This window comes from Molothrus ater, chromosome 12 (assembly GCF_012460135.2).
Source record: "Molothrus ater isolate BHLD 08-10-18 breed brown headed cowbird chromosome 12, BPBGC_Mater_1.1, whole genome shotgun sequence".
Classification (NCBI taxonomy): Eukaryota; Metazoa; Chordata; class Aves; order Passeriformes; family Icteridae; genus Molothrus; species Molothrus ater.
In genome coordinates this window covers 6,612,010-6,632,641 of record NC_050489.2, presented here as the reverse complement: position 1 = coordinate 6,632,641, position 20,632 = coordinate 6,612,010, and the positions used below count along the sequence as shown (strand labels likewise).

Genomic DNA, 20,632 nt, shown 5'->3' with positions numbered 1-20,632 from the left:
CCTCCTGTAAGTTCAATAGAACATCTCATGCATATTATTAAGAACCATATTCTGTTGTGTATTAGCATGAGAAGAACACCCATGAAAATCAGTGGGTGGAGGGGTGTACTACATTGTAGATGTGATTTTCCTCTGAGCTATTCCAGTGCAGCAGAAGAAAAGATCCTGTAAAGTCTGAGAAATCAGATTGGTGTGGAAATAGGTGTGAAATCAAAATTGGGTTATTTGGCCCTCAGTTTGAAATAAAAGTCTAGCTTCCTAGGAAATAACCAATAATTAATTCCACATTCCACATGCATTAATTGATCTTTAAATCAAAATTTCTGATAGCTTCTGCTCCCAAATCAAATTCTTATGTTATTTCTTTATTTTAATTGTTATACTGGGTTGTCCATTCCTTTTTATATCTTGTGAATTAGTAGAAACTCTGTGATTCAGAGGAATTGTGCTGATTTATAGCTGATGTGAGAGGATATCCAGGCATATTAAAGCTTCAGTACTGCAAATGCATAAGCAGGTATTGAATTACTGATGCTAATGGAATTACTCACGTGAGTAAAGTTGAGACGTAAGTGTTTTCAGGATTGATGTCTGTACTTATGAATTTATATCATTTAAGAGTATGGCTCACAATTTTTAAAACTTACTAATTGAATGTGAGCTACTGGATTTCATTCTAGACAATTGACTTGAAAAGAATTACAGTGACTTGATTCTAGAATAATTCCATCAGCTTCAGAGAAGATATGTGGATTTTTTAATGCTGTAAATAAGGATGTAGTTTGACCAATTCACTCCACTGATCCCCACTAATATCAGGAAATACTTGCCAGAGTAAAGGAGGAGCACAGGACTGGACAATTAGTGATACAAATGGTTTCAATCAAATGGTTAAATAGCTCAGCAAAGACGTGGTTCGTTTTGTAATAGCATTTGGAATCCAAATAAAACCATCTGAGGGATGTGCTGTTTGTTGTGATGTTAATGCACAAAACAGAAAACTCTCAGCATGTCTTGAATTTCAGGGGGGTGTTAGGAAGCCATTATATATTAGAAAAAAGAAAAAAATTCCAATCCCACAAACTTAAAATACGCCTGCAGAAGCTCCTACTCAATTCTAATTAACAAAGCTTACCTTTCCCTTGACCATAGAGGTCATCATGTAAACTATTTAAATTGATAGTAATATTATGCAGCATGAAATTAATTTTACATTGTATACAGTTTTTATTGTGACTTTATCTTGTTTCAAAAGTGCTTACTTTCTGATTTTGTGGATATTACTGACTGGATTACTTTTATTTTGGTTTTTACACAACAGTTATATTAGAAATTTGCTGTTTTATTCTTACCTTCTTAGTAAAAATCCTTTTATCACACAATGGGTAATTTATATCCATTACCAGCCCTTTCAATCCTTTTCAGTGGTGCTGTCAGTGCCTTTGGCACAGTAATGATTAATGTGATCTAATAATAGTGTGCCATTATATTACCTTAGTAAAACATGTACCAACATCCTATTCAGATCTACCAAATTCATAGCTTCCTATAATATTTTTGTTGAAAGACAGGATTACTATTTTTCAAAGAGGAATTTTTTTTTTTTGCCTTTAACATATTTAATGAAATTCACAATTCTTTGCCATGGTAATCTTAGTGCATGCATTGATGGGTGAATTTTATATCATTCTGCATTATTATGATTTGTTAGGCAAATTGTTTGACACGTAAAGAAAGATATGCATTACATTGTTTTGCTTTGTTAAGGGTGCATTTTAAGCACTCGCTATCTTCTGATTATTCTGCTGTATTTATCATAGAGAGTATATTTAGATTGCAGTATGCAAGAACAAGTATTTGGGCTAAGATGTGCCTTTTTCTACATTCTAACCGAGATACTGCCGTGTTCTGTAGAAGGCAAGCTCTCTGCTCCTCTGCCCAGCAGAACCAGTTTTGGTTATGGTTCCTTTGCTGTGGTGCTTGCTCTTTGGCACTTCCTTGCCTTTTTTTTGCCAGTAGAAATATGCAGAATAGTGCCCAACTGTGAGCTAGAAACTGGGATCATGCCTGTAATTTTCAACCCAAGGTAAAAACACCAGACAGCCAAAGCCACATGGATCTGCCCCATACCTGAGTTTCACCCAGGTATGGCATTGCTTGAGCCCAAACTCCAGCTGTCAGATACTGCCAATTCGCCCAAGAGGCAGAGAAATGGTCCAGAGAACATATTTTTTGGTAATAAAAAACTTTGGTGCTTGTGGAAGTGTTGTAGCAGTGTGTGTGACTGCCTTCAGTCCAGTTAGGCACCAGGGGTGCCTGGAGGGGTTTGGTGCTGCTCTTGCATCGAGCACTGACTCCCCCAGTCCTCTGCAGCAGGACTTTCCAGTCTTGGGTTCATCTGTTTAATAATGCTCCTAGTCAGCGTGGCTGAAGAGTTGGGATCACACTGGATCCTTACAAAGCATCTTAAATCTTCATCACCCCAAGATGTCATTATTGCAGTCAGGGAGTCACATACTTAACACTGTCGCAGCAAAATCGAAATGAAACAGCATGTCCACATTTTAACTCTACTTTGTGATGTTTGTTAAATACATACTCTTACTGTTTCATCATATCACAATAAATAATGAATGAGAAAAATATTTTAATCTTGTCAATACTGGGAATGTCTAAAAACAAGCAAAGTGTGTGTATGCATTTATGTGGATTCCTTATTTGATTTAAGCTAAGCGATACAGCTGTAACATGACTTGAAATATGCAATCAATGTAAACGAAGAAAAATATTTTGAATGCAGTATATAAACTGTGTGGTTTTTTAGACATATTTTTAGGAAAAAAGAGAAAGATTATGATTGTCATACCATGTAACAATTATACTGCCACTGGAAATATATGCAGCAGCTTTATTTTCTGCTACGGTAAAGACAATCTTAAGTCTTGGTCAAAGACATTCTCATCTCTTTCACGTAGCTGATTCTTCGTGACATAACAAGAAATGAAAGGGAAAATAAAGCCTGAAATATTGGTTTAGCATTGTATTCAAAAGGCTTAAAGAGAGTTCCAAAAGATGCTTCCCTGTTTTTAGTAATAAATAGTTATGTACAAAATAGAAAAGCCTTTTTACCCTCCAAAATTAGTTTACTAATGGAGATATAATTATTTAAAGCTCTAACTGAGCTGTACCAGTCTTGAATTAGAGATGCCTTAGGTTTGCCTGTGTATTGTGCAGATTGCATTGTACCTTACTGCTTTATTGCTTCTGCATCCTGCAGTTTTACCATCCTGCAGTTTTACCAGTGAGGGCCAAGCTGAAATGGAAAATGATGGCTTTCTTTTTTGGCCTAAGAATAGAATGGTCAGTGAAAGGTTTCTCCCTCAGTTTTCCACATGCAACTCAAAATAGATGTAGTAGACTGCATAACAGACTTCTCCATGATCTAAAGCATTTTCAGGGTCTGGTTGGTTTTTTTTTGATATTGTTCTGTTCAATGAGAGATTCTTGTACCAAGTGCTGGGGGCACCAGGTTCGTCAGGGTTTTTTTATGTCTCTTTCATTGGTAAAGTCAGTGAATCAGCCAGCCAAGGATTATTTCATCTGCACATCTGCCCATCTTTATTCTGATGGGAGAGAGGCCCTGGTGTGCTATCTCTGGAGTAGGACTGGTTAGAGGAGGGAGAAGAGGACCCTGATGCAGCTGCACAAGCTGTTAAAGAGCCCCATTACCGTTCACTGCCCTTGTTTGAGCTCCTGCCCGTGTTGCTGTACTGTGACCCTTAACACACTCGGGTAGGTTAGGAAGTGGCTTCTTTTGTGTGACTCTGAAAGAAAGGCCTCCCAGTAAGCAGAGTAAGAAGAATAAAATGAAATTAAAGAATCTTGGCCTAGTCTTGAAAGATAGAAAAGCACAAGAGAAAAAGTATTTTTGGCTTTTAAGGCTAATTTTATCTCTTGTGAGGCCATCAAGTCAATGAGTAGAAGTGGCGACTGGAAGTTCTTGGGTTATAATGCTCGCCACTGGATTACTGTGTGACTTTAGTAATGAAACATAAATGTTCTCTCTGTTCCCCAGTGGACATAATACCATTTACCTGTCTCAAAAATGCTTTGTAATTTAATTAACACTTGGAGTGCTCTTTGAGCTCCTTAGATAAAAGCAGGCAAAATGAGTCAATTGTTACAGAAATCCCAATTTATCCCCGTTTAAAAAAAATTACACTTTGTCTTGACTTTTTCAAACCTCAGATAATGTTTGATAGGAGTTTTGGGCTTTGTTCTTACTGGTCCTTGGAGTCACTTATTCTTAGTGATTTGCATAGGCACAGTGTAGGTATTACTTTTTTGTTCAACAGAGTATTTTGGTGGATCATAAATTACCAGTCCCTGTGCTGGGAATCTGCTTCTGAGGAAAGCATACATTTTCAGAGGAGAGTTTGAGTTGTGCTAGACAAGTTCTTCATTATTCTTCAGTACATACCTTTCATTATTTTGGGGGAAAGATTTCTTAATTTTTGGTTGTGCACTGGATGTAATAGCTCAGTTTTTGTTTCGTGAAGTTATGCTATATGTTACTGGGAGACAAGTATTGTAACTACAGCTCTTCCACAACCCTGTTTCGTTACCACATCCTGTCCTGGCCACATCACTGACCAGTGACCAAACCAATTCCTGTGTAACCATTGCCTACACCCTGATCTGCCTTTGATTGAAATAATTGTATAGATGCTTCTGCTTTGTAAGCCAGCTGACTTGTTAAGTTGATTTTTGCACCTGTGCTGACCTCCAGCAAAGAATTTTATTTTTCAGCAAGCAGAAACACTTGCAGCAGGTGAGCTGAAGCTCCATCCATCCATGTTTTCATCTTGTGTTGGTAACAGCCAGATCCTTCCCTCAAATCCTAAAGCCCATCTTGTTGCTTCTGGGTACCTAATTCATTCTCACACTTTTTCATGCATTCATGTGGCTTTTGCTGCCTACCCCTCACTTTTCTTTTCAGAGACTGTGGATGCAGCACACACATACCTGGATACAGCTGGGCTCAAAGTGAGGTTCTTGCAAAAAGTCTATGTTCTTACATTTTCTCCCTTTTAATCTACTTTCTACCACTGTCTTATTTTAACTGCTCAAAAGGAGTTTAAACATGCTCCCAGATAAGGAGATAATCTCAACAAGCATCTTATCACTAGCAAAAATGTGGCACACCTGTTTGCACACAGGCTTGATGAAATATCTCAAAGTTATGCTAAGCAAGTCTGCCATTCCCTTCTGGTATTAAAAGTGTCATTATCTTGAAGTTCTGAGATACGCTCTTTGTGTAACAGCACATAATAAAACCTGGAAGGAAGTTTGTATCTTTCTTATTCTTTCCTTCGTCTTCTCCAGCAGTTGTTTCAGCAGAACCCTTCTGCTTTTGCTTTGATAATTTAAATAGACAGTCTGATGCAGTTGTGACAAACAGGGCTGACTCTCAGCTCTTGTGGAAATCTGGTAAAGTCAGAGTAGCTCAAGTGATCTGCCACTGCTTTTTAAAAATATTTTAAAGTAATACAAGCTCCATTTATCAGAAACCGTTAATGCCTTTTCTGACTTTCCTTCTGTATAAATTTTACATTTTTTTCACTTCTTAAAGCATATTCCACCACAAAAGAGCTGGAGGAAAGGTAGAGGGAGATGCCTGTGGAGTTGATACCTCTGCCCAGCTGTAGTGCTGGGTAGCAGGGCTGGGAGGAGGTGCAAGAGTGCAGTAGCAGTGCAGGCACCCGTGCAGGACTTGCCCAGGAGCAGCTTGTTTTGAGAACAGGTGAAAATGTGCAGCTCTTACAGTCTAAAGCAGAAGCTTCTTTCCCTTTCTCCCTCATGCCCATTCCCTGGAACATTACATTTTTTCTGCAAGTGTGGCTGGATAAAAATAGAGCACATCTTAAGGCTCTTAATAGAGATCCCAAGTGTTGCGTTGAATGGACATTGTCCTGTGAGCTCAACAGTAGAGGAAAATTCTTGTGTTCCTTTTCTTTCCTGTGGGTAACTGCACATTTCATAGCTGACCAAATATGCCAAGACTATGGAAAAAGAGAAAATGGCAAGATGACTATTTCCCCAAAACAGTAAACACACATTGCAGCCTGGCTTCTTATTTGAGAATGCAAGATTTTACTTTTTGAATAACTACTGTATTTTAACAATAGGCATCAAGTGGTTGCTATGTGATACACAACAGTGTTTTTCATGAACTTTTGGCTGCTGAATAAGCCCAGCAAATATGGGTTCTTACCCTTTTAGTTTTCTGGGTCAATTCATTTTGCACAAAGGAGAGAATGATAATTTGAGTTGTAGGCAGAGAATGTTTTCTTCACATGGTAGGGAAGATGAAAGCTGTTTTTATTTGATTTCTTTTTAAATTAAAAATTATAATTCTTTATAGACTTACAAATAATTATCTTATTACTAAAGGCATTCCATAAGCATGTTAGAGTTTTCTCTGTAAAATAATTGCTGATTGTCACTGCAAACTTAAAGTGAGGGAGAGTGAGGGGAAACAAATATATATGCAATGTGTATGTGTGGAAGTTATTTTATTTTTTCAAAATGGTATTTGATTGCCTCAAAAGTAAATACTTAGGCAAATGCTATTTGTTAGGTGGTGCTGGCTGATTATAGACCATATAGAGTTGTTTTCTGAGCTGCTGCTGTCTAAATGCTCAGCCCTTTCCTGCTTATGTGTCAGAGAGGACAGTGTCTATCAGATTTAGTTGGCTTCCTGATGGGACACCACATTGAGGGTGCTTTTATGTTCTTATCTTCCCTTCTTCTGTTGTTGGAATCCCATGGAGCAGGATTTCTGCAAAGTGTGGAGCTAAAATCTGCGTGAGAGCAGGGGCTGGCACTCAGAAATGGGAGGGGAGGGGGCAGGTGAGGTGGTTGAGGAGCAGGAGGATGTCAGCAGCTCCTGGGAACACACAGAGGAACAGCATCAATGGCACCTTGCAGGAGGGAGGAGGAGGAGGAGAGACAGGGATAAAGGAGAATCTTTGGGATAGGGGAGGAAGGGCATTTGAGTTACCCAAGGGAAGGGAGAGAAATGATTTCTAGCTGTGCAAAGGTACATGAGAACGTGTACCTGCCTCTGGTTTCTCAGTGCTGAAATACTCATTTAATTGTAATTAGCTCTGGAATAAGTGCACTCACAGGGGCCTACACAGGAAGGCTTTGGCAGAAAAAGATGGGTTTGGTTTGGAGAAGAGTGAAGTGGAAGTGTTGCTGAGGGCAGCTCCATCAAGTTGAAAGACAAAGAGGATGGGTGGAAGGTTTATCATGCTCTTCTCTGAGGTGTTTCTAAGCCACGAGCTGTTCTGTCCTGGAGCAGATGTGGACAGGCCTTTAATTAGACTTGGCCAAATTAATGGGACACAGAGTTTGTGTGACAGACTCACCAAGGCTCTGGAGGGCAGCTGGCTGAACCATGGGAGTACTGGATTTGGTTTCTCAAGGAAAATACAGCTCTGATTACTCTTCCTTGTGCTGTCTGTGTATGACAGCATCCATCAGTGCTCATCCATCCACTGAAGTGTCACAATGAGACGTGTTTGAAAATGACAAAGATGTACAAATTTCATCTGAGCATTGTGGCTGTTCATGCTCTAAGGCTCTTTTCTTAGCCCCTCACCATGTGCCAAAACACAGCTCTAGAGCAAGCTCCAGAAAGGCTCCAGTCAAAGCCATCTCTCCTCTCATCTGGACATAACTTCAATCAATTCTCACAGTGGCTGTAGTTCTCCATTTGTGTAATTTACATAATTCCATTAGGTTGAATAAATTTACACAAATTTGTACCTTTTTCTGCTGGGGAGGTTTGTGTTGGTTGTTATTGTGTTGGGATTTTTGAGCATAGTCAAGCTCTGTCTGCATGCAGTCACTGTGGCAGATATCAGCCAGCAAAGCACCCATGTTTCACCTTAAAGATTTCCTGACTGAGAAGAATGAAGGAAGTTACAATGCATCCCAGGTCACTGCATCCTGACAATGTTCAGGAAATTCTCATCTTCCCTCCACATTTTCCCAGTTGCCCTTCTCTTCTCTATTGCCTCTTTTTGGTTAAGTTCCTTTCAAATTCAATTTTAAGGGAAATACCTTTTCTCTTTGGTCTCAGACACAGCAACACCCCTGCCCCACAAATGATAATAGGGATTGCTTACTCAAATAGAAAGAAAAATTCTTTTATGGATGACATTTTTATTTTATTTTATTAGATGTTCCATGTAAAGCATTTATCATTGGAATAATTTTCCCTCTCAAAGTCATGTCAGACACAAAGCTGTCTTCAGGGCTATTTCTTCTAGTTCACTGGACAGCTGTTCTGCCTGAAAAGAAAGAAAAGATCATATATCAATCAAAGACTTCAGGAGAATCCTTATGTTCTTTATCTAATAGGAAAATCCTAACTGTGAGTTCTTGATCTTCTGACTTCTGCTTTTTCAGTTTGAAGAACTGCAGTGATGTATTTTGCAAGACTATCTGTTGGGTTTATTTTTTTTAATGTATCTTTTGTGTGTCATTTTGATGCTAGGAGGGTGTTACAAACTCATCTGCACTGGTGACAGCCACATCATAAGCAAACAGTTTTCTTACACCTGTGACTTGATTCATCCTCCTCTGAATGTCTATGGGCAGAAATTAGTGCTGCTTAGCAGAAACAAGGTTCGCATCTGTGCTGGTGCTGAACTACTGATTTCCAGTGGAAAAAGGCTAAAGGGCTGAAAGGTATGCCCAACCTGCAGCCTTCTAAATTAGTACAGATGTCTGTATTTACTCATCATTCTGAAGTTCTGTAACTCCATTGCAGTGACATAAGTAACAAGGAATAATTTTTTTTAAAGAATATTTTATTGCTAGTTATTTATGTACCCCAGTCTGCCATGCTAACTTAATGAAGATTCAAAGTACATTAGAGTTCCTGGCCTTTAGAAAAATATTCAGAGTACTTATGCAATTTATTAAACAATGTGTATGTACAGTAGCAGAATTGAGATTAGTGTGTGTCCTTTCATCTGTGAGTGTGAGGTGAGACACAGAAGTGGTGATGCTCCCTTCCAGCCTAGCACTGATCACCTTCCAGACTGGAAACCACATCCTCCAGGCAGGGATTCCTGGCTGTGTGAAGTTGTGAGCTGAGTGTCAGAGCATCTTTGCACTGCACAGGTACACAGGAACCAGGCTGGAGGCTGGCTTGGAGACACAGGAGCCCAAGGGAGCTATTAACCAAACTTGGACATTTTTGCACAAGGGAAAAAGAAAGGCAAACTCAGCTCCAAGAAGATTTTTGTATGCACCTGTTGGTGCCCTTTAAAGCAGTCTGTTTCATGTTCATGCTATGTTGGCATTGGATGGCATCTTCAGAGCCCACACAATGCCATGTGGGGGCTCAGCAAGACAAAGATTTGCAGTGTTTTGATGTGTTTTGCTGAAAGAGACCCTCTGTTCTCTCAGCCAGCAGACCTTGACTTTGGTAAGGCTTTGCAAGGGCTGTCTGGCCTGGATTCCTTTATGTAGGATTGCAAGCAAAATTAAGGCATGACACAGCTAATTATGCAGGGGAAAAGAGGTATGAGAAAGGAAAGATGTGCCAGCATAATTGCTGTAAATTCTTGTATTTACATATACTTAAAGTCGTCCTGATCCCAAATTTCCTGAAGCAAATGAATTTATTGATTCTAAGCAGATCTTGGATCATATGGCTTGCCACATTGGATCAGAATATTGGGCCATCAAGTGCCATTGATTATGACCAGGAGCAGAAGATTTAGAGCAAGAGGCAAGAAACCTGTGATCAGTCATTGTAGAATAAGCTCTCCTTAAGGATACTGTAATTATAAGCAGGACTCATGGCCAGTGTACAAACTGTGATAGCTCCAAACAAAGGGAAAACAATTGGGATGATTTAATTTGCTTTTGCTTTGAAATAATATAAAAAAATCAGTTTTATTTAATCAATAGACTCTAGGGTTTGATGTATGGATGAAAACTTACAATCAGTGGAATAATACTTCTGGTTAAGCACTTCTCATCAGGAACTTGTTTGACCTGTGAGCTGCTTCATTTTTTAAACTTAGATGTCTCTATAATAGAACTTCTAAAGATTGTTGCAGTGCCAGCATGGGGAGTGTGTGTGTGTGTGCTTTAATATGGATGCATCTCGTAGGAGAGGAGATAAACCTTTTTCTTTGTACACAGACACATACATGATTTATCAAACATATTGTATTACTCTGTCTTTACAGTAAAACGTACAGTGGATGTGAATTACTCTATCTGTGAAGGATTAGAAACTCTGATGTTCTGTCTTGTATTCAAGAAGAGGATTATTCTGCAGATAACGTGCAGATAATTTACTTTTAGTGAAGCAGTGCAGTTTAAGGACCGAAAAATCAACTTTGTTGAGGCAAAAGAGGTAGGAATTGGTATGGAAAAATATAGTGTAGTTGACCACTCATGGAAATTTCAAGAGACCATCAGAAATATATATATTTATTGAACAGTTGTCATTTCCATCTTCCTAAAATGGTCTTTTGATTAAAAAAATGAAAAATATGTTGTAAATGCCGAGTACCTTGAAATTCACCAAATTTATTGCATGCATTGGCATGATTGGTATGATTACATGCCAACAGCTCATTTGAATATGAAACATCTGTACATTATTATTTAGGGATTTTTCATCTGTTGATTTTAGAAATGAGGATTTTATGAGTCCTTGCATGCATAATTGTGTGTTACTTATATACATAAGCAGTCAGTAATGAAAGAATTGGCCAAAAACATACTGTGTATGGTTTTGTGATTAAGAGAGGAAATGCAGTGTATGAAGAAATACAATATGCACTGCATTTGATTTTAGGTGTGGCAGCAGCAATTATGATTTCGTAACAGTAGAAGTAACATGACAGTTCAAAAGCACAGTGAGAAGATTATGCTTTCTTATACACAGCAGTGTAAATTCTTAAAATAACAATGTAATTTTTACATTTTTCACTGGAAATCAAGATAATCCAATTTAGAACAATTTATTCTCAACAGGTATGGTAAAAAAAGATATATCATTCTGGAGCGTGGTATAATACATTAATTTTTATGAGTGAGTTATGAAGATGTACAACTCAGGACCTAGGATAAACATCATATTCCTTAATTAATCCATTACATTATGGCACATATGTGTCACTTTTATTACCCTAAAATGAAAAATGTTGGGGAAAGAAAAAAAGCCTGTTTTTTCTCTGTATTCAAAAACCTTTCTTATAAAATCATAAAAACATAAAATCTAATGCAGCAAACACTATTAATGAGTTAAACATCTAAATTCCTTGAAGACTTGTAAGATAAAGAGCCATCATCTTCTGGTAATTGTTCAAATACGTTCTTAGCTCAAATATATTAAAGCTTCTGCATGCAGTTTCTATATGTTTAAATGAATCCAGACAACTTAAATTCCAGCTAGAGAATGCTGGTGAAGCTGTGATTGCGCAACAATATAGAAACATAGTGGGAAATTAGGAAAAAAAAAGTCCCTTTAATATCCCAAAATGCAGTGATGTAGATTCTTATAGATTCAGAAGCCACCCACAGAGATCTACAATGACCTTTCTGTCATATGGATATTATCCTAGCCAAGATTCTCCCTTCTGCCCCAGCACAGATCTCCAGGAATGTGGTGAATTTTTTTAACGGATAGGAAACTCATAATTTCTAGAGAAGGGTGGCAAAATGTCCTCTTTGCTGGAGTGCTCTGGCCTCACCTTAAGTTGTTCCCTTTGTGTTTGAGTGTGGGTGGGTATCATATTTTAACCAAAGTGTTTTATTTACAGATTGGAATGAATATTAGACTTGTAATTATGAATATTTTGTATTTGCAGCAAAGGGTCTACAAGAGCATTGGTCACCCATTGATTAAAGAATTAGATCTCACCACACTCCAGCCAGGTAAGTTCCATCAGCCCTGCAGCTCCCAGCACCTGTGCTTTGGGAAGGTGGGTGATTTTCTAAACAGCAGTCACTGGTAGGGCTGTCCAGGGCATGTCTGGGAACAGACACCAGATCTCCCTCAGTTCCTGGTCAGAGACTTCTCAATGCAATTTATCTCTTTGGTTATCTAATGTGGGAGCTGTTTTCCCAAAATGTGGAATTTCACTTGTATCTAAGTGCTGGAGCTGGGTGCTGAAACAATAACTGCATCTTGTCTACTGCACTGCACTGGAACTTCCTGGTATCAAACCCATAGATTGTGAATGTGTGCTTTGTGAGCCCAAGAGCAAATGATCTTTTACATATCTGTGTGAATGCATTTTCACGTGATTTTACAATGCTGGGTTATCTGTCACTATTTGTCATTTCTAAAATCTGATACTAATAGAATTTAGTATTTGTCATTTTACATTAAAATAAGAAAAGACATAAGACAACACAAACCAAAACACTATTAATGAAAAAACCAAATTAGAGATTATTGTGTATTGAAGACACAAAATTTAATACAAATTAACACAATACAAAGAAATATGTTTTTCTGCTATCTCAGTATTAGAAGAATAGCTCTGCTTTTCTCCATATGTCTGTGTCACCAGGTTGTTATTTCTTTTGTTTAGTCATATAATAGAATGCGTTGAGACATATTATACTCAACTTGTGTAACAGCCTACAAATACTGATTGCAGTTTGAGCTTGTTATGGAAAAGTATTGCCCTGTGGATTGAGAAAATGACCAACAGCGGACTATAATCTATGAAGCTGAGAGTAAAATTGCCAACTAGAGGTCATTTTTCAAACCAAGGGGCAATAGTTTTCTACTATAAACTGAATATTACAGTCAGTATATGTTTTATTAAACCATTTCAGAAACTTGGGAGCAGTTTCATTTAAACTTCTTGCTTGATGTGGCTCAGAGAACAGGCCCAGGGCAGCCCACAGAAGAGGCCTAGTGCAGTCTGTATAATAAATATTCTGTGTACTCAGTAATTATGAAGGCTTTAGGGCCTTGATGGTGAATGGCCATATCCTGCCACCATTCTGAATCCTTAGCAGCAATTGAAGTCATTAAGATTTGTGTATTAAAATGAGTGCAGGCTGCTGTTTTTCACTGTAACACTGTGACAAACTAGAGCCCAACTATATAGAAAAGCCAATTATGGCTATTGCAGTCTAAAAGATTAAAAGGAAAATGCCTTTCCTCCTCCATAACCTCTTACTGTTTTTCTCCCCTACTGAAGTATGGAGATGATGGCACTCATACAGGGGTGATTGCCTTAGTCAGTAAGAGGATTTCCACTCTGGAATAACAGAAATGACAATAAATATGCATGGGCAAAGTGAAACCTTTAACCTCTCCTATAACACACCTTGCTTATCCACAGAGGGTTCTGCCACCCTCTGCCTGGGAACAGAGGTGTTTTCTGCAGCCGTTACCTGGAGTGACTCTTACATGTTAATATTTTTTCAGTACAAAACCCTTAGTGGCCTCCAGGTTTTAAGAAGAGTGATGGGGAGTTCCAGCTTCTCTGCAAAAGTGGGGTGCAAAGAAATATCAGAAGGACCACAGTGGCTTGGGCAGAAGGAAGCCAAACAAAATATTTCACTTTTTCCTTGAGAATCCTTGATAAAAATAATCTTGTTTAGAGCTCCTTGTGGGACCTCCCCTTAGCTTTATTTGTAAGCTTCGACATCAGTTCGTCTACCTTGTAGGATTTCTGATTTTCTATTTTGGGGCAAAGCTCAGAATCTGATCCTGGTTTTGTGGCATAACCATATCACAGACCCATACTCCTATCTTGTTCACAGCACACATATTTAAATTCCTGCATGCCTAAGTTGGGAATTCACATGTCACAATCATGCCTGTAAATTTTGTGTTCCCATGACCATGATTGAAGATTTCTATCTGTATTTGCCAGATTATTGCATAGTTACAGCTATAGAATGGGCAAATTAGGAGCAAAATATGTTTTTCTACTTGGAGTTTTTAAAAGCCAGACCTTACATCCATATGGGTGTATATATTATACAGACACAGACATAATTTTAAAATGGTCATAATTTTAAAGGTCTGCATAAAACTTCACCTCAGCAAGGGTGATGGATTGGGGTAATAAAAAATGGAGCAGCAAAAGTCCTGTTGTACATCTAGTCCATCTTCTTGACATTACAGGATTGTTCCCTACAGGGTACTTGCTGATACTTTGTCCAGAGCGGGTTTAAATGTCCCAAGCAGTGAAGTTCCCACTAAAGTTTGACAGACATAATTCAAAGGATATTTTTCTGACCCTCTATGTTAAATTGAACAGTTTACCATGATATGTTGGTCATAACTTCAGGGACCTGTCCTGTGTGCGTCTCCGGTGCTTCCGGGCTTCCAAATATTTGCAGAAAATCTCCATAAATTACTTCGGTATTGACCATGCCATTTTCTCGCATCCTTTACCTAACACTGTCACTGGGCAGATTGTGGGGTTTTTAAGACTGGGCCAAATGAAAATAATACTATTAATTTAGTGCTGCATGTATTGCCTAATATATACACACTATATATCTGATTATGTATCTAGTCTGTGTTCATTTCTAGGAGGATGTTGTTTAGAGGACTGTCTGATTGTATTGGGCTTCTGCAAACATATAATTAATCTCATTTTTAGCAATGCTTAGCTCCAAGCTGATGGTGTAGAAATATAGGGTTATTAGTTTCTAGAACATTTTTATTATGCACTTTCTATTCTGATTGACAACTATTAATATTTTAAAATGACAGAACTAAAACTTATGCTGCCAGATAGCATCAAATGTAATGTATACTAAGTAAACAGAAGCATGTGAGCAGGATAATATTTATTGTATAGTTACACAACAATGTGTAAGAGACTAGAGGGAGAATTATTCTTCAAGAGGGATATTTGATATTTTACGCTCTTTAGAAATACAAACATAGGACTGAACTTTGTACCCCGTTTCCTCAGGGTAGCATGCAGATTTTATCATCTATCCTGGATGGGTTGTTCTTGAAAGCTTCCATTCTTCACCTTCCTTTCTCTCAAATTGTGTGTATAGAGATGATGGGGAGAAGATCCTTCCAGGATGAATTTTATGGCTCTTCTGCTTTACCATTCAATGTATTTTTTTGTAGCTCCAGCTGAAATTTCTGCTGAACCTTTTTCCTTGAGAGAAACTGTCCTTGAGAGCTTGACTGTCCAAGTCAGGTCCTGTTGGGGAAGAGGCACAGTCAGAAGTGTTGTGCAGTAGGAGATTGATGAGGAGAAGGATTGTAGCCACTGTGCCCAAGTCAGGTTGCAATATGGGAAAAAAAATTAGCCAAGCAAATAGTAATTTTGTCTTTCGAACAAAAAAAATAGTTACTATGAAGTATATGCAAATTTCCCATGTTTTTCTAGTGAATATTTAATATAAAGCAATTAGAGGCAGTATAAGAATTACATAGCTTTTAAAAAACAACAAATGAAGAGGCTCCTATTTTCATGACACAATTCACCCATCTAAGATTACTTATGGAATTCAAGTTAACAGGAAGGAGCTGGAATGTTTCAGAACCTGGTTCAGAAGGTCATTCTTAGGTCTCTGTGCCTCAACTGCCCTGCTGGAGCCAGGTCTGGCTTTAGAATGGGATGGCAGAGATGTGCATCTCCTGAAAACACATACAAATAATTCAAATAAAGTGAATGGAGATGTAAATTCTTGTGCTGTGTTAACAAGTAAATTGATAAAACTAGCATTAGTCAATAAGGAGGAAAACTTCAGGCTTTTATTTTTTTTTGTAAAATAATTTCAGTTTGCATCCTTAAGAGCAAAAATTAGTATAATTTTAAAGAAGTTTGTCAGGCACAGAATATATTAGGCAGAAGTACCTGGTTTATCTTGTGTAGTGAAGGGAATAAAGAAAGCTGTGTTAACCTTGTGTTCTAACTGTAATAATTTTTCCTAATTTAGATCTAGCTTGACTATTTCAGTGAAGTACCATGTGTACCTATCTTTAGCAGAAGATACTCTAAGAGGCAACTCTTAAATTATTCTCAATTCAAATTTTTTATGAATGATGAAGAGTAACCACTTGTGTCCTTTGCCCACCACCAAAACAAGTAGGTGTAAAATGATGGGATAATATCATTAGACAGCTGGTTTTGACAAAAAAAGATTAACTGGAGAAGAGAAGGAGAGTCAGTGAGGTTGATATATTTCACATTTATTTACTGTCCTAGGTAAATGACTTTTTCCACTCATTGAGACAAAAAGTATCCATGTGTGAGGTGTTTTAATTTTTCCCTGAATGTTCCTTTACATACAATGCCCGTCTGCTACTGGGGCTGTTGGGCATCACTTTTAAACAATTGCAGTTTCTAGCTGCAATTAAAATGTTGTTAAGCACGAGAATATATATATATAAAATACGTGATCACCCAGCATTTATTATGAATAATGTTTGAAGTTCTGCATTCATTCCTTAAATAGATCACTTTATATTTATTATTGTTAAATTCTCTTTTGGATTGCAACCTTCTCTTTTCTCTGAAGTGCACGTGGTTGACTGCTGCAGCATTCATCCACTGTGCCTTCTGCACTTCCTTCAGCTTTTCCCTTCCTTGCAAGTGGTTTTCCTCTTGGCTTGTGCTTGGCATCAGGTTGATGCCATTAGCAAAAATACCAGTCTTAAAATGTTTATTATGAATCTGGACTGGTGAGGGAATTGCAGGTGCTTGTGGAAGCACAATTTGGGAATAGTAGTTCCTGTCGATCAAGGCAATGTGTCATCGTGCCTGATGTACTTGTGAATTGTTATCAATCCTGTTACCAATTTCTGTCTAATCCCTCCTTGTCCATCTGTGATGCTTATGGTTCATCTCTTCTGGGCATTAATATTCACGTTTCAGAAGGATACATCTAATGAGCAACCCCACTTTGGGGGAACGGTGCCATGTTGTGATGGAATAAAGTGTCATGATGTCTTAGGTAAATAAGCCAATTGGTCGGAGAAGAGGAAAAAAACCTCATCTGGCAGAAAAAAAAAATAAGAGGAGATGCTGTTGGTGTATGACTCCCACTGAAATGAGGGTAGTACCCAGCAGAATATCCATGAAGAAATGTGCTATCACATGTGTAATTAAAGTAAGGATGGTTTGGATCCTGTAAAGTGCCTTTCAGGTAGGATTTCTGGATTTTGCAGCCATCGTTCCGGTAAACTTCTCTACTATAGTCCAGTGCAAACTGTAATGTTTTGTTCTGAGATTTGGGAAGAATTGCGTCAGAGATGTTACTCATAGGAGTCTTAACTGCAGCCTTAGATCACCAGGGTCAGGATTTCAATGCCAGTACTGTTCCCATTTGAGCATCTCCTTTGTCTCCTGTAATGTAAATCCTATCCTCAAATGCTTGGGTAGGGTTGGCACTGATATTCAATGGGAGAAAAGGCATCAGAGATCAGATGGAAAATATGTATGTTCTGCATCTGTGTATTGTATGTGGCAGCCAGGCAAAGTGATGGAGCAACACTTTAAAATAAACAGGATCTTTATTATACAGTCAAATGGGGAAAAAGTGGATGTTTCTATTTATCAGTTGGGGTTTTTTTTGTCTTGGGTGTTTCTATCTTTGACTGATACAAATATTTTGGAATCTAAACATATCTCTGCAATACTGTTGTGTCTTTGTTCTGGATTTCTTTCATCTTAACTTATCAACACAGTATATGAGCCATTTTATCCTACAGTGTGATCATCATCCTAGTGTGTATTTGCTCATTAATGTCAGGTTAAGATCTAAAGAAATACGAAAGTAGGAGTGAAATTTCTTTCTTTCTTTTTTTTTTGTTTTGTTTGTACTAATCTTTTTATACTAATAATGATGGAAAAAGGAAAAACTGTGCTGTGACTTTAGCTAAAGAAAATATATACACATTTTCCACAAGTGCTCTATTGCTTCCAGACTTGAGTTGGCTTAAATATTAGAACTCAAATATGATCTTAAAAAATGTGATCAAGTCTCTCTTTGGAGTAGGGACTAATTGGTTTGGTATTTAGAAATAATTGAAATATCCTAATAAAATATGCATTAGAAATAAATGTATATGAAATGCACATTCTAATATAAATATTTTTTCACTGAATAGATATTTTTTTTACCCATATCCTTTGCATAAGTTCATGAACAGTTGGCAAGGTCTGGTTTTTATACACCTGATTGTACATAGTGAAGAAATTTTAAGATGAGAAAGTACCAATGGGAAAATGTAAGAGCTAATACTTTTTTTAAAAAAATTGTTTACTAATGGGACAGACACTTGTTACACAAGCTGTCTTCTCTCTTTTCCTTTTTATTTTTCCCCCAAAAATTTACCCTAAAAATATTTTTAGACAGCTTTTGCATTTCTAAAAAATATAGAAAAAAAACTGAAACAGCTTTCTGATTTCCAATTAAAAAACTGAAATTTTCTGGAAGGGTACAGGCAGAAGAAGGGGAGTGGGCCAGGCAGGCCACAATTTACACATTGGGTGTATAATATAAGGTGTTGAAAATACTCACAGCTGGAGCCTGCTCCTCTCCACAAGCTAGGCAGGAGAAGAATTGTTCTAATCTTGGTCATATTGGCAGGAACTGTCCCAGTAGCAGCTCTGGGTGAGTGGTTTGCAGAGGATGAGCTGGCAGAGGGGAACCCACAGCAGGGTCCCACGGGGAGTGATGGGCACTGGTCCTTGTGCTGACTACAAGGGCCAGAGGAGGCTTCCCAGCTGAGCAAAAGCCTCAAGAACTCCTCGTGAGTGATTCCTTTTCTTTTGGGGAGCTCAGCTGCAGGCTGAGGGTGTTGGATGGACCAGGCTCCTTCAGAGCTATTCCTCATGCCCCACCCTCTACCTGAACCATCCAGCCCTTGACACTGCTTGTGTTTATTCCTCAAAATTGTTCTTTCCTTTTGTGGGGACACATCATTGCCCACAGCCTCATAAAAAGAAGCACTTAAGGATATGTTTTGTCTTGAAAACTTTTAAATTTGATTGAGATGATTTCCAACATAAAATATATTTTCTGAAGTTTGCAGGGGTGGGTATGCAAATGTTTTGATAGAGTTGAAATGCCTGGTTTACATCTGATGATTTCAGATGGTTAGGCTATATTGTAATAGAGCACACTAAAACATAAATGACAGAATTTAAGAACAGTGTTTTGACTTTCCTAAGGTAAACGTTTTCACATTGCAACGTCAGTTTTGGCCTGTTTTGGGTTGAAACCAAATTGTCAGCTGAAAGTTTCATTTTTAACAGATTTACCTATGCTAATGAGTTTAGCAGCTCTGACTCTTTCATATCAGTCCTTCCTGAGAATCACCATGTCTGCCTCTACTTGTTGCTTTATTATTTTTCAGAGCTGTCAGTTTTCAGTCCTCTTCAGACTCCCTCCCCTGTAGCAGGAGGCACAGAGGTCTTTTTACTGCATTCAGAGTATGAGACACAAAGAAGCCCACAGTCTAGTTACTGAGCTAGGTTTATTGCAGTAAATTGGCATTGTAGGGCACATTCTTCTCAACATCTTGAAGCTTTTAGCAAGTCTTTTCTCTTATTTGAAAACTGCCACAGTTTGGCTTCTGTTTATGAAGGAGTCACAGCCCTGAAACACTGATTTGTGCTTGCCTAACTCTGTTCTAGTGTGCTTCCAGTAACATGGCAGTACTGTGTGAAACCTTGCAGCTTTATTTACTACATCAAGTTCAGCAGCAGGCAGTGCTTGAATTTGAGTTAAACTTATGTCAGAAAAGTAAAAGAAAAGGAGATTGAAGGCAATTTTTGAATACATTTCTGTACTCTCCTGTTTGTGTACATTTAAGTTTATAATAATATTATTTATTATTCTAATACAATGTGTTAAGACTTGCAGTATTTCTCAGCTTTATGGATCAGAGGTCTTCTTTATTGACAGGCATTGTCAATGCAAATTTTCCCAGATCACCCGAATACTTTATTTCAAGAGACTGACCCTGCAGCCTTGGCACTAATGCTAAAAATATCAATTTATTTACTAATTAAGGTAGTACTGACTTTTAATGACAGTTTGTGTCTGTTTTTTTTAATGTATGTTAGTATATGAGACTAACTTTTTGTACACACTCTCTATGCTGTGTAATCTGTCTCCCTGGAAATAACACTTCTATTTCTTCCCTTTTGAGAACAATTCTTTTTAAGAGATTGTTGACATCTGCTTAACTTAGAAACAAAATCACCTTAATTGAAATATTTCAAATATATTTTCTGAGCCATTCAGATCTCCACAGAGTCTGTCAGGCTGCTGCAGTGTGCAGCAAGCCCTCTTTGTTCCAGTGGGGCCCTCTGGGCAGTGAGAGTGGTGTGGGAAATGTACTCTGAGAGGGTCTAAAATAGACAAGTGGGACTGTGCTCTTGCTTCCTCACTTCCAGTCAGCCCTGTGACGAGGAAAAATCAGAGTAATAATCTCAGAGTGGGAGCTGACACCTCTCCAGCCTCAGGCTCCACATTGTGTGCTCTCCCTGATGGCCTTTGGTGCCACCCAACATCCTCTGCTCGTGGCCTTGGGTAGGGAGTTGGGTGTATCCTGAATTTTGGGAGGCTGGGCAGGCTC

At 38.1% G+C, this 20,632-nt stretch overlaps 1 protein-coding gene across 1 annotated transcript in view; it reads left to right on the top strand.

The window, feature by feature from the left end:
- The window catches only part of ZNF536 (zinc finger protein 536), a 344,488-nt gene that overhangs the window by 55,650 nt on the left and 268,206 nt on the right, over positions 1 to 20,632 (top strand). Inside the window, 1 exon segment of the mRNA XM_054516149.1 lies at positions 11,910 to 11,976. The gene's annotated coding sequence lies outside the window, so the exon portion shown is untranslated.